The sequence below is a fragment of the Engraulis encrasicolus genome, chromosome 18, assembly GCF_034702125.1.
Source record: "Engraulis encrasicolus isolate BLACKSEA-1 chromosome 18, IST_EnEncr_1.0, whole genome shotgun sequence".
Taxonomy (NCBI): Eukaryota; Metazoa; Chordata; class Actinopteri; order Clupeiformes; family Engraulidae; genus Engraulis; species Engraulis encrasicolus.
This window is the reverse complement of record NC_085874.1, coordinates 849,104-862,491: the sequence shown is the minus strand read 5'-3', so window position 1 is coordinate 862,491 and position 13,388 is coordinate 849,104. Positions and strand designations below refer to the sequence as shown.

General features: G+C 44.4%; 1 protein-coding gene across 2 annotated transcripts in view; it reads right to left on the bottom strand.

Moving 5' to 3' along the window:
• The window catches only part of tulp4a (TUB like protein 4a), a 41,716-nt gene that overhangs the window by 25,626 nt on the left and 2,702 nt on the right, over window positions 1–13,388 (bottom strand). The window lies entirely within an intron of this gene.

The following is a 13,388-nucleotide window of genomic DNA, read 5'->3' as shown; positions in this document are numbered from 1 at the left end:
AAAAGCAGTCAGTTACTTGGCCTTCATGTGACTGCGTGTGGGACTGCGAGAAAAGGACTCTCGGATGCCACAGTCTGGGATGGGACGGGATAGGGTTTTTTTTCTGGGACCGGGATGGGACGGGAGTGAAAATCCACTCCTGTGTCATGCTCTAGTTTGCGTGCGTGGCAACAAGATAGCCGACAATCCGCCCACCTAACTTTTTAGCAAATCATGATCAGCGATTTTGTCGTCATGCATGCAAAGGGTGAATGCGAGCATATTAAAAGCCGGCTTGGTACAGACTTATGTGACACTGTGTTGCCATTTACTCCTAGATTTTGTCAGCCCCCGGGGCACACTAGCGCCGCAATTTATCAAAATGCTACGAGTAACGGTAACGCTGATACAGTTATGGATAGAGTAATTAAGTATTTATTCCGTTACCCAAAATGTAGCTCCGTTAGTAACGCAGTTATACTCTAACGCCGTTATTTCTAGCACTGATTACGTATATGTCATTTAGTGTACATACATAGCCTATAGCCAATCATCTCAGTTGTATTCAAACAAACAGCAAGTCATAACCTTTCCACCCCTCCCAGCTCTGGGATTGTCTCCCTACCTCAGGCTAGTGCTTTGGGACAAGCATTCATGCTGTCTTTCAGGCGGGAACAATTGTGCAAAGCAGCGTGGGATTTCCCAGGCTACCATTTCCCATTCATTCAATTTTATGTTGGCAGATACATGTTGGAAAATCTGAGGTCGGGCCAGAAATAATCGTAGACTAATTAGTCGACCACTAAAATCATAGTTAGTGGCAAGCCTAATGGTGTACCTTCACGGGCTGTATGCAAATAGGTAAGTCCTTGTGGAGTGACAGTCCTGTCGGTGACACACACTCCGTTGCACTGTCACAGTGCAACTGAGTGTGTGTGTCATTATTAAGCCACGGAACAGAACAGAAGACACAGCACCACACACCCTCAGGCCATGTGAGGTTGCTTCCAGTGACTACCAGCTTAAGCGCGCGCACGCGCGCACACGCACACGCACACACAGCCCCTGTCCGAGCAAGGGACACGTCACGTGGCCGGCCAACAGGGAAAGGGGCGGGATCCCAGTGCAACTCCCTTTTATTTTTTCCTCTCTCTTGTCGATGACAGCGACAGGCTTTAGTTGGGGCTTAAAGTGACACTGGTGAAAAAGAGGTAGAGAGGGGCAGAGAGAGAGAGAGCAGGCAAACCCTGTCCATGCAGCGGTAGCTTAACTCCTTTCAAGCAAGGAGATTAGAGGAAACCTACACACACACACACACACACACACACACACACACACACTCACAAATGACAGACAACAAAGTCCCATCATCCGCCACCATTGACATGACCCTGGAGGGCCTGGATGCCATGTGCCCTGAACACTGAAGGACGACACACACACACACACACACACACACACACACACACACACACACACACACACACACACACACACACACACACACACACACACACACACACACACACACACACACACACACACACACACACACACACACACACACACACACGAGGACAGGACAGGACGTGCGCACGCAGGCACACGCACACACACAAACGCACGCCAGTGTCACTAATATGTTCAGGCCTTATGTATTGTATTCATGCCTGTGGAATTGATCCATCTGAAAATATCTGGCAATGGATAGTATCTGCATCTTGTATTGTTTTGCAATGCATATAACATGTATTGTATGAGTACACTGATGGACACCTTCAGTTCCTTTGGGATAAATGAATTAACTACTCTACTATTTGTTTCACATCAAGATGCTACAAGACTCAACTTATCGAATAATAAGGAACGGTAATGTTTTTTCCCCAAATGCAGGTGAATGATTGTCGTCTTAGATCTTCCTAGGTAGAGACCAAAAAAAAGAGAGAACCTTCAGATTATATTGTGCTGCCTGTGTGCTGTCTGTGCGTTGTTGCGAACAGCAGTGCAATTCATCTGGAATAATGCTGCTCCTTCCTGCCTTCCATTTCCTGCATGGGCCAGTTGGTCCGTAGCCCCGGGCTGCGTCCACACACACAGTAGCCCCATCTTTTATTTATTTGATTACGAGCTGTACAAGGCCAACAGTCACACACGGCACAACAAACAAACACACACACAGACACACACACAGACACGCACACACACAACAAAGGACCAGTGTCTTTCCAACTAACAAATGGGTCTCTCGCGCTCTCTTTTTTTTTCTTTCTCTTTCTCTCTCTCTCTCCCTCTCTGAAACAGAGACAGTCACAGCAGCAGCACAAGGGTGTCGTAGTGGTATATTTACTCTTCCCACCCATCCCCCCCTCTTTTCTCCAGGCCCACACACGCAACCATAAATCATGAAAAAGCTTTTGGCTTTCCACCATCCCTTCCACCCCACGCATGCCAACATCCACACACCCACGCAGAGTAGACATAGGCACACACTCATATGGACACACACACAATTACATGGACACACACACGGACACACACACAGCAGAGAGGGTCAGTACAAACACTTCTTCCTGTCGTGCCTGCCATACGTTTGCCTTGGCTAGCGAATTGGAGGATAGCGTGCGTGCGTGCGTGCGTGCGTGCGTGCGTGTATATTGGAGGTGAGGGGTTGAAGGTGGGTCTTGAAATAAATAGTTCGGTAGATAGAAACAGCAGAGAAAAGGAGAGGGGGGATAAAACAAAGACACAATGTAAACAAAGAGAGAGAGAAAGAAAGATAGAAGACAGAAGATAGAAAAAATAGGAAGAGAGAGTGAGATAGTGGGAAATGGCGAAAGAGAAAGTGTGATGGCCATCTGGGCATGGGATGGATGGATCAACCTTGTAATCACTGGTGGTTGTGCTGTGCCAACTTCAGTCTCTCTCACTCTCACTCTCACTCTCACTCTCACTCCGCGGCCAATGATCAATATTCAATTACTTATCATTACCTCCACAGTGCAGCACAGCACCGCTCTGGCCTGGGCCTGTTACTGCTTCTTGGACAAATGATCAGTGTGGGGGGCAAAGGACATGGTGTTGCATTTTGTAGCACCTGATCCTACATGACACCCGCCCAAAACTAATTGACCAGTGCAGCAGGTGGCCCCAAAACACACCCAGCAGTGGCAACCAGCAGGCCAACCCAGAACACCAGCATCACAAATGAGACCAGCAAGCCCCCCAACAGAGGACACCTACTAACACACACACTCTTAAACATGCCAGTGTCTTAATCGATCAACATGATATGTCCTCATGCCCACTACCCCTCCTGTTAGTGACTAGAGAAAACAGTGGTGCCAAATAGGGCTGTCCTAAGCCATTATTTTCCTCCCGATTAATCTATCAACTATTTTTTTCCGAATAGTCGATTAGTCAAACGATTCATTTTTCAAGTACTCTAGCACTTTAATCTCCAAGGAAATTGGGAAAAAAGAAAGAAACTGTTCAAATTAGGTCCCTGAGCTCACAATGAGCTTTAAATCATGATAGTGGCTTATTTACTCTGAGATACAACGTCCAATTCATACGTGCTGGGCAATTTTAGGTTTCAATAAAGTAATGAGGCATTAGTAAAGTAAGTAAAAAAGCATTGAATTAAATGAAACGATTAGTCGACTATGAAAATTCTTGTCGACTAATTTTTATAGTCGATTAGTCACGATTAGTCGATTAATCGTCCCAGCCCTAGTGCCAAATATAGATCAGCAGGAGTGTGGGCATGTGTGTGTGTGTGTGTGTGTGTGTGTGTGTGTGTGTGTGTGTGTGTGTGTGTGTGTGTGTGTGTGTGTATATAGTCACACATATTGCATGTGTGTGCGTGTGTGTGCATAGTGTGTGTGTGAATGTGTGTGAATGTGTATGTAGTGTGTGATAGTGTATGTGCATGTAGTCAGTCACACATACTGTGTGTGTGTGTGTGTGTGTGTGTGTGTGTGTGTGTGTGTGTGTGTGTGTGTGTGTGTGTGTGTGTGTGTGTGTGTGTGTGTGTAAGCATGTCAGTGGTGGGATTATGATCCATCCACAGCAGACCAGTAATGGGCTCAGTGACGCCCGTGTGGTGACCAAGCGTCTCCAGGGATCAGGTGTCACATGAGTGTCCACCAGACTGGAAGACACAACAATGCCAGTGGGAGTCACTGTGTGTGTGTGTGTGTGTGTGTGTGTGTGTGTGTGTGTGTGTGTGTGTGTGTGTGTGTGTGTGTGTGTGTGTGTGTGTGTGTGCGTATGAGCTCTTGGTGTGTTAAGTCAGTGAATGGGCAGGTGTTTTTTTATTTTGTGTATGTGGAGAGAGAGAGAGACAGACAGAGACAGACACAATCCACACCTCTTAAAAGTAAAACACATGCTTTGACACTCCCAATAACGAATAGTTCTGCACCAATTGTGCCTTCCTGATTCAGCAGGAGTAGGAATGCTAGTTAACAACTAGGGCTAGCTAACGTTACCTTTTCAATCTCACAGAAAGTCACACAATGGGGGTTGTCACAGTAGCTCTTGAGTAACACCTTGCACTCAGGTTGACTGAAACATAAAGCAGCTGGGAAACATTTTGATATCAGTTGCTCAACCTCAGTCAACTCAATTGCCACCAGCAAGTGTCTGAGCTTTTAAAGGCAGGCCAAGGTATCATTCCACATCAATTCAACAAATGGCCACACAAAAAAACTATCTGAAGAACTTGACTATGTGTTTCTTTAGCAAGATATCCAGGCAGAGGATTCAAATTGTTTGTGTTCATATGGATAGAATCGAAAATAGAAACAGAAAGCCTTTTATTGCCATTATACAATGATACAATTACTTATGTCTTAATGTCTGTATGCACTTGTGTGCAATATTTTCCTCCTGTCCTATATTTGTATGCTCTACGTGGGCTGCTAGGCACCTTAATATCCACCACCAGGATGAATGAAGTTACACTACTCTCTCTCTACATATTTGTATTGACTTTAATAGGTTGGCGAAGGTGGTGAGAAAGGGGAGTAAGTGGGAGACAGAGATAGGTAGGGGTATAACTCAGAGCCTTCACGGCAATTTGATTCAATATCAATATCAATACCTTACCGGCTTGGCTTATGTGTGAAATGTTTCAACATAAGTTGAAATATCTGCATGCATTTTATTTGAGGAACATCATTATTACAGTAAGAAAAAAATAATTAATCGATTAATTACGATCAATCAATTCTCTTGTGGACGAATTGATGAATCGAGTCGCCGGCTGTAGGATAGATGCATCGATACGACTCGATTATTTCAAAGGAAAGAAGTCTACCGCACACATTCTTGACTTTATGCTCGTTTTATTAGAGCGAACAACGCGTTTCGCCTCAGTGCGTCATCAGGCTCGCTCAGGTATTACCTGGGCTCTGTCAGGTGTGGCTTAAATAACATCGTGTCACATGGTTTTCTCTTAAAGTCATCTTTTTTAAATGCAACATATAATACATATAATACATAGAACTATCTACAATAGAAAAGCAGAGCAATCCCATCCAGTGTGGACAACATTATATCAAAAAGACCAACAGTAAAACCCATACTCAATTCCAGTCATTTCATTTCAGTTAGTCCAAATGTTACAAGATGAAAATCTGCACAATTTACATACACCAACATATTTACACAATATTTACAAAAAACAACTCAAGTCCTGTGCTTCATTCAGTCCCAATGGTTCAATAGTTGACAGTTCATTAATCCAGTACGCTTCCCTCCTTAGAAGTTGCTTGATTCTGTTGCCACCCCTAGGATTTGGTGGCACGACTGGATTATTATTTACACCTAGAGATAGGGGTAGGGATTGGGAAATGACCAGGGAAATGGCCGGATTCGAACATGGGTACCCATGGACAAGAAGGTCATTCATGGTACAGTGAGTGTGCAGTTGTACAGAGGGTAGCAAGGTTTCAATTTCATTAAGCCTCTTTTATCTCCATGTTAAAACATGACATTTACTGCAGCTAGCGAGGATGGGGGGGGGGGTCGTTAGCCACACAGGTAAATCAGCCCCAACCCCGCACCCCCGTCAAGGACTAGCGACCCATGTTCTCACCCACCACGTTCTCACCCAATTACAAGCAGTAAATAACCTGGGCCTCTAGGAATTTGCTGAACGTGCAGTTTGTCTTGACAAAAATTGAAAGCAGAGCCGAGTGTCCTACAGGGAGCGCTGGGCTGCAGCCGGCTTTACCTATGGCACAGTACCTACCTAGCTGCAGTACAATTGAATTGTTCTGAATCAATGGTCAAGGACGCAGGGGGCCAGTGACGACGAGGTAGGGCAGTGGCAGGGGTAGGGAGGGAGTTGTGTCTGTGCGTATTTGTGCATGCGTGTGTGTGTGTGTGTGCGTGTGCGTGTGTGTGTGTGTGTGTGTGTGGTGTGCGTGCGAGAGAGAGAGAGAGAGAGAGAGAGAGAGAGGTATTGTCTCTCCTGCACTGGCCTTGCCCCGCCTCCACTTTGTGAGTGCATGCGTGTTCTGCTAGGCCTTTAAATCAACCCTGGAACTCAATTAGTGAAAATCGCTGTTCTCGGACAAGAGGGGTGATATGTGGAACTATATGAAGCCACAGAACCTGACGCAGAGTCAGGGTGAAAGAAAGAAAGAAAGAAAGAAAGAAAGAAAGAAAGAAAGAAAGAAAGAAAGAAAGAAAGAAAGAGCAGATGTTTCACATCTGTGTGTGTGCATTGCGATAAAGAGGTAGACTTCATCAAGGTCTTTATGAAATGTGCTATCTGTCCGCCAGTGCATATCTCCCCCTCTCTTTCATCCAGTCTAGATATGCACAGACAGGAAATTGAATTCTTAATGTGCGGCGTCCATTGTTGTATATATGACACAGATACTTGCACTGCACAGTCTCTTCGCCTTGAGGCACATCTCTCACCACAAAAAAAAATACAAAAACATGAACGCAATTGAACTCTACTCTCCTGCTCAGAGGCACTGCCTTATGCGATCAGCAGAGGTGAAAGTGGTAGCAGCGGTGCACTGGAGTCGGTACCAGTATCTGTGCATACAGTCAGGGCCGCTGACAGCTTTGGCCAGGCCCAATTCTGGGCCCCCTTTCTCCCTGAGCCCAGGACAACTGTCCCCTTTATCTTCCCCTGTCGACTTCCCTGCATACAGTATGCGTTTCTAGGTCAACAAGGTTGTTTTACCAAAGAAATTGTATACACTAATTCATTTCTGGAGGTTTTCGTATCATATTTCATAGGAAAATGCACAACATGGCCTTTCCAACGATGACAGTCACATGTTTCTGACACCAGCATACTCCAGTCCCCACCACCTTGACTGACAAATGTACGTATAGCCTAGTGAGAGGATTTCAAACATGTAGGGATGCACCGATACTGCCATTACGCAAAACGACACAACATCTCATCACGTTCTGCAGCATGGGAAAAAAAGTGCCGTCTCATAAATTTACTAACTTTTAAATCCACATGGAAAGGAACAAAACATATCACAGGAAGAACTAGAAATGCACTCAGAGAGTGCAGACCTCTGCCAAGGAAGCTGGTTGATAGAACATTTCACTATGCTGCACTTTTTTTCTTCAATTCTTTCTGCCATCTTTTTGTGGAGTTAGAAACTTGAATGTCAAAATTCACCCTATCCCCCAATTGATGCAGTCGGCTGGTATGCTCCGCCTACCCAAAATGAGCTAGCAGTGCACTCTGAGGGGAAAACGTGCAGCCTCAAAATGAATGGCAGTGAATGAGAAGCCAGCGTAAAAACTCTGCTTTTTTGTAATGGTCAGGAGAACCTACATTCAAAGTCGACTGCCTGCCTCTATGGTGAAGATTTTTTTCTGCGCCATGACCCGGATCAACATCAAAATTGAATCACTTCCTTTGGTCATTGCCAACAATTCCACAAAGTTTCATCCAAATTCGTTCATAACGTTTTGAGTTATCCTGCTGATACAGACGGACAAACAAACAGACAGACAAATCAACACGACCGAAAACATAACCTCCTTGGTGGAGGTAAAAAAACAAGGCTATGCATTTATCTTCATTGTATGTTGCAGGTTAAAGTATTGATATCGGTACTCTGGGTCGGCAAGTACAGAATGAATGTACTGGTACTTTTATCGGTTTTCAAAAAAAAGTGGTATTGTGCATCCCTACAAATATGACCAAAAAGTGACCCCCATGCTGTGAAATAAAATTCATGTGAAGATGTCTGTTCTTTTAGAGGAGACACTGAGCAGTCTAGTTGCAGTCGGTGTGGGTATTGTCAAAGGGATCTGCCGGCAACTAATAAATCCTCCAGTGATCAAGCAGTTCTGTGAGCTTTTCAAATCAGATTACGGTCCGACACGACTCATGCTTTGAGCCCACTAATAACCCCGACTGTAGTCTGCAGCTCCACCGTTACTCACAGGTGAGGGGATGAGGAGCAGAGTCAGACGGGAGGTCAGGGCCCCATGTGCCCATTCAAATGTCCTTTTAACACAAGGGCATCGCTCCCTGGGGTGAAAAGGATAAAAGTCTGCATGTGATACCGCACACACACACAAACACACACACACACACACACACACTCATGACATGCACACACCTAGGAGGAGACTTGTGGTTCCCATTGCGTAACATTATTACCCTGAGAACAGATTAGGCTTTAACGCACACAAAGCTGACCGGCTCGGTGTGTTATTTGACCGGGGATGCCCCCTCTCATACACACCACCGTGTTACATGCTGCATGTGATGACATCGAAGATGTCAAACTTTTCTTCACTGTTTTATACTTTACAAAAGGCCTGTTTTAAATTAAAATCTGCTGTTCCCAGAATGGCAATGACCAAGTCAAAATGTATTACTAGACCATGTGTAATCGCATAGTACTGTACTTTTCAATTACTAGTACAGCATTACAGTGGTGGAACTGGAAGCATTTTATCACTACCCTTCATGGAGGATCCTCAAAGTCTTACGCTGTGTAAGCTTACCTGAACAAAATGTCAAAGTGAGATGTCTGCATCTCTGTGTGAAACAGACAAAATTTTATTTTATTAATTGCTTTTTTCACATATGTTAACGATATAAAATAAAATTGGAAATTAAAATGATTATAGTATAGTTAGAAGAGGTAACAAGAGGCTACTAATATTGTTATTTTTTCAAGTTTAAAAATAACAATGATGACTTGAAGCACTTTCACATACAGTATCATGTTTTTTGGACTGAAGGGTAGTAGAACTTTGAAAGGGTGTATCACTATACTGCCTTCTTGCACCACGATACAGAATAGCTTTTGATAGATACAGTACAGCTTTGTGTATCACGATTTCTCGGTTCAATATAATATTGTTACAGCCCTAGTATTGGTGTGTGCATTGATGCGAGTGTGCGCGTGTGCATTTGTGTCGTGTAGTATAGCAGTGGGGGAGGGGAGATGAGACACTGGTTTCTTGAAAGCAGATCTCCTATGGGGGGAAGGAACGAACGAACGAGCCCCGGCCACTTTGAACCTGACAGGTGCTGAGCCCCCAGGCAAGCACAGGCTGTAGTCACCAGCAGCAACAACACATGACCAGACAAGCCTGGCAAGCCACCCAGCCCACTCTGAAGCCCACACTGAAGCCCACACTGCTGGGATGACATGGCATGACATTAGGGGTGGGTGAGTGAGAATCCCACTGCAAATGCACACGTCACACACCCACAGATGCATCAATACACACAAAAATGGCAGATCTGTCAACACTGATTGAAACACATGCACAGGACCCTCTTTAAGATCTGAAACACATGCATGGGACCCTCTGTAAGGCCCTGACTGATTGGTGAGAATCCCAGCTCAACACACACACACACACACACACACACACACACACACACACACACACACACACACACACCCTGTTATTGGTCCCTTTCTGATTACAGGATCCCATGAGCACCAACCACAGTCATCATCCCACACTCAGTCCTGGCCTTTGCGGTGTGGAGTAGACACTGGTAGCGTTCCCCATACTGTACACAATCAAGATAGTTACCCATATTGTCCACATAATTCATTTTGTGAGCCATGTTGAAGGATCTTAAATAAGATAGCACTCAACTTCTCAACTAATACTGTGCTCAACTTCACAGCACCCATACCCTTACTACCATACGAATGCAATAAACAGATAATTAGACAGGCAAGGAAAAGAGAAGAGAAGAGAAGAGAAGAGAAGAGAAGAGAAGAGAAGAGAAGAGAAGAGAAGAGAAGAGAAGAGAGAAATAAACACAGCAGATCATCTTACTCTCATCAGATTGGCTGAGAAGCTCCAACATGAGAGCCCTCCACTGGGAATACATCTGATTTAAAAGGATTAGAAGCAGAAAGCAGGTCAAGATCTGGGATTGCTTTTTGTTTATTTTTATCCCCATATTTTTTATTTTTATACCATTCACATTTTGGACCAGAGCCGGAGCAGCATGGATGAGCTAATGGTTGGCCTGGCTGGTACCATCTGACCGCATGGGTTACGTAACCAGACGGCGTGCTAGTCTTCTATTCTGCCAACTGACAAACACTGACAAACTGAATGTCAATTTCCATGGTGGCTGTTACTTCCCTCCTTCACTCAACCCTTTGGGGAGTGCCTGGCATCATAAGCGATTAGAGTTTTATCAAAACTTTGAGATCTCACAATGATGACGTCACAAGGACTTTTTAGCAACTTTCTATGGAAACTGTAATGTTTGATTGAAATTCTTACAGACCTGGGGGGAATTCAATGTTATGGTAATGTTGAAATATCGTAGATATTACCCAACTGTTGTTTTTTTTAACTGACATTAGGCATTTCATTCATTTTTTTTTAAATGGCAGTGCTCAGGAGGCCCACTGACTGGAACAGAACATATAACAGAATATACAGTAGGTCAGTGGTTCTTAACCTGGGGTGCGGGCACCCCCTGGGGGTGCGCCAGAGATTTCAGGGGGTGCGTGAAATTTTGTTTGTGTTGAGGTTGTGACCAAAATTCTGCAAGCAAACATTATAATTAGGCCAAATCAAAACCAAATTAAAACATGTTTTGGTCCCCATGTAAAGGCACAAGGTATTGATTCATGTCTTAAGCAAGAATCATTGTAATTAATCACTAAAATAATTTGTTTAGTGTATGTATATGTGTAGCCGCTTGAGTTGGGGGTGTGCGACTTGTCTTGGGCACAGTTTAGGGGGTGCGTTGAGGAAAAAAGGTTAAGAACCACTGCAGTAGGTAACCAAATGCACTCATCAATTCAGGGTTGGCCAGGTTCATAGTCACCACCAGCAATGCACAGAGAATAAAAGAGGAATAAATAAAAAAACAAAAAAAACTCACGATTCGGTTCGTATCACGATTTTTGACCTACGGTTCGATACATCCCACGATTTCTGAAATGTATCTCCACTGAAGTTTGGAAACACTATCACATCAAATCATAAGGCTGTTTTCTGGACTAACGGGTAATAAAACTTTGAAAGGGTGTATCACGATATTGCCTCCTTGTATCACGATACAGTATTGTGACTCTGTGTATCACGATTTCTCGGTTCGATACAATATCGTTACAGCCCTAGTATGCAACCTTCACATTATTAGGATGTCTGCAACATGAACTGAACTACAGTACATAGATCATAATCATAATGGCAGCATAGTGGAGAGTAGTCTGTTCCTAGCCAAGTATAGCACACAGGTGTGTTAGCTCAACAAGTAAGACTTACACTACAGTATATTGTCAAAGTGGTAGGCGGTAGCGCCCTCAGCTAACGCATGAATGAAAGGCTTGCCTCTCAGGCTCTAGACAGAACAACACCTGCCCTAGGCTTAACTTACACTGGCAGCATGGCAGAGTGGTTGGTGAGGACTGTCCTCAGCTCACATTGGCATCAAGGTCTGAGAATGCCCTAAGCTTGGCAACATGTTACAGGCGATGAGAGTGCCCTAAGCTTACATTGGCAGTAGGGAGAGAGTGTTCTCGTCTTAAGCAGGAATAAACGGCTAAGAGTCCATGGGACACCCTGCACGGAGTCCACACACACATATACACACACCATTCACTTCTGCTGAGCTCCAATACCCCCCCCCCCCCCCCCACACACACACACACACACACACACACACACACACACACACACACACACACACACACACACACACACACACACACACACACACATCGCTCACCTTAGAATAATCCCTCCAACTGTCCCAGACCATTATTAGACAACAACAGTCTGCTGAAGCCAAATACAGAAACATGCAGCAGCACACAAGTCACTCAGACCAACACACTCATGAGGAGTCAATCCCAGGGGTCAGCCAGGAAGACAAACCCTGCACCCTGCCACGTGTTGAATCTCCAACACAGGTGACTTCAATGAGGATAGCTGATCTGTATGCCTTGATGAGTGCTCTTGACATGTACCGATAGCTGATTCAGATCTGCTTAGATCAAATTAGGGGATGGAAATCCCATTCATGCATTATGTGTGATGCAGATATGTTTGGACTGGTTCACACCCTATCCAGGGTACCCCTCAACGTTTATAGCTAAGTCCCTAAAAACAATGAAGATTTTGTGTTGTGGGAATGTAATTTCTAAGCAGCATAGCCTTTCCAATGAGGATAGTCTCTCCCCCAAATAATAAGATATCAATATTGAATCGTATCCTCATGGAGTCTGTGATTTACACCCCCCAGTTTTAATCAGGGTGTTATTTGTAGGGGGTCTTTCCCAGCCTTCTGGTTTTATTATCTCCACTTTTTTGACATGATTAATCACGATTTAATGTCACTCCATTGATAGGCCTATTGGTTAAGTTAAAAATGAAACATATCCCTCCTTCTGGCATCTTGAGAAATCAAACTCTGGCTATAATAGTGTGTATCGGTGTTCTGCTTGGAATTGTGATTTGTCCACTAGCGTCCATGTACCTTTTTTATGCTGTGAGACAGCACAACATTACATTCAAAATGTGCAGCACTAAAATTGACATCTAACAGAAGTCTTTTCTTTCACCTTCATCAATGCGCTCCTTGTGCCAATACTGAGGACAGAGTACAGTTCCCTCTCTCTCTCTCACACACACACACACACACACACACACACACACACACTTGATTTTGACTTTTGACAGAGGGCCCTCACAAAATTACAGTAATTTACAAAGAAGCTCACACACAGTAGTTTAACACTTGGTGCATAGGATAGTGTGTGTGTGTGTGTGTGTGTGTGTGTGTGTGTGTGTGTGTGTGTGTGTGTGTGTGTGTGTGTGTGTGTGTGTTTCAGAGAGATGTGGGACTGCATAAATGAGGTGGTCGATCAGTCACCAGTTTGACAGAATTCATTAGGCGGCGTAATTTC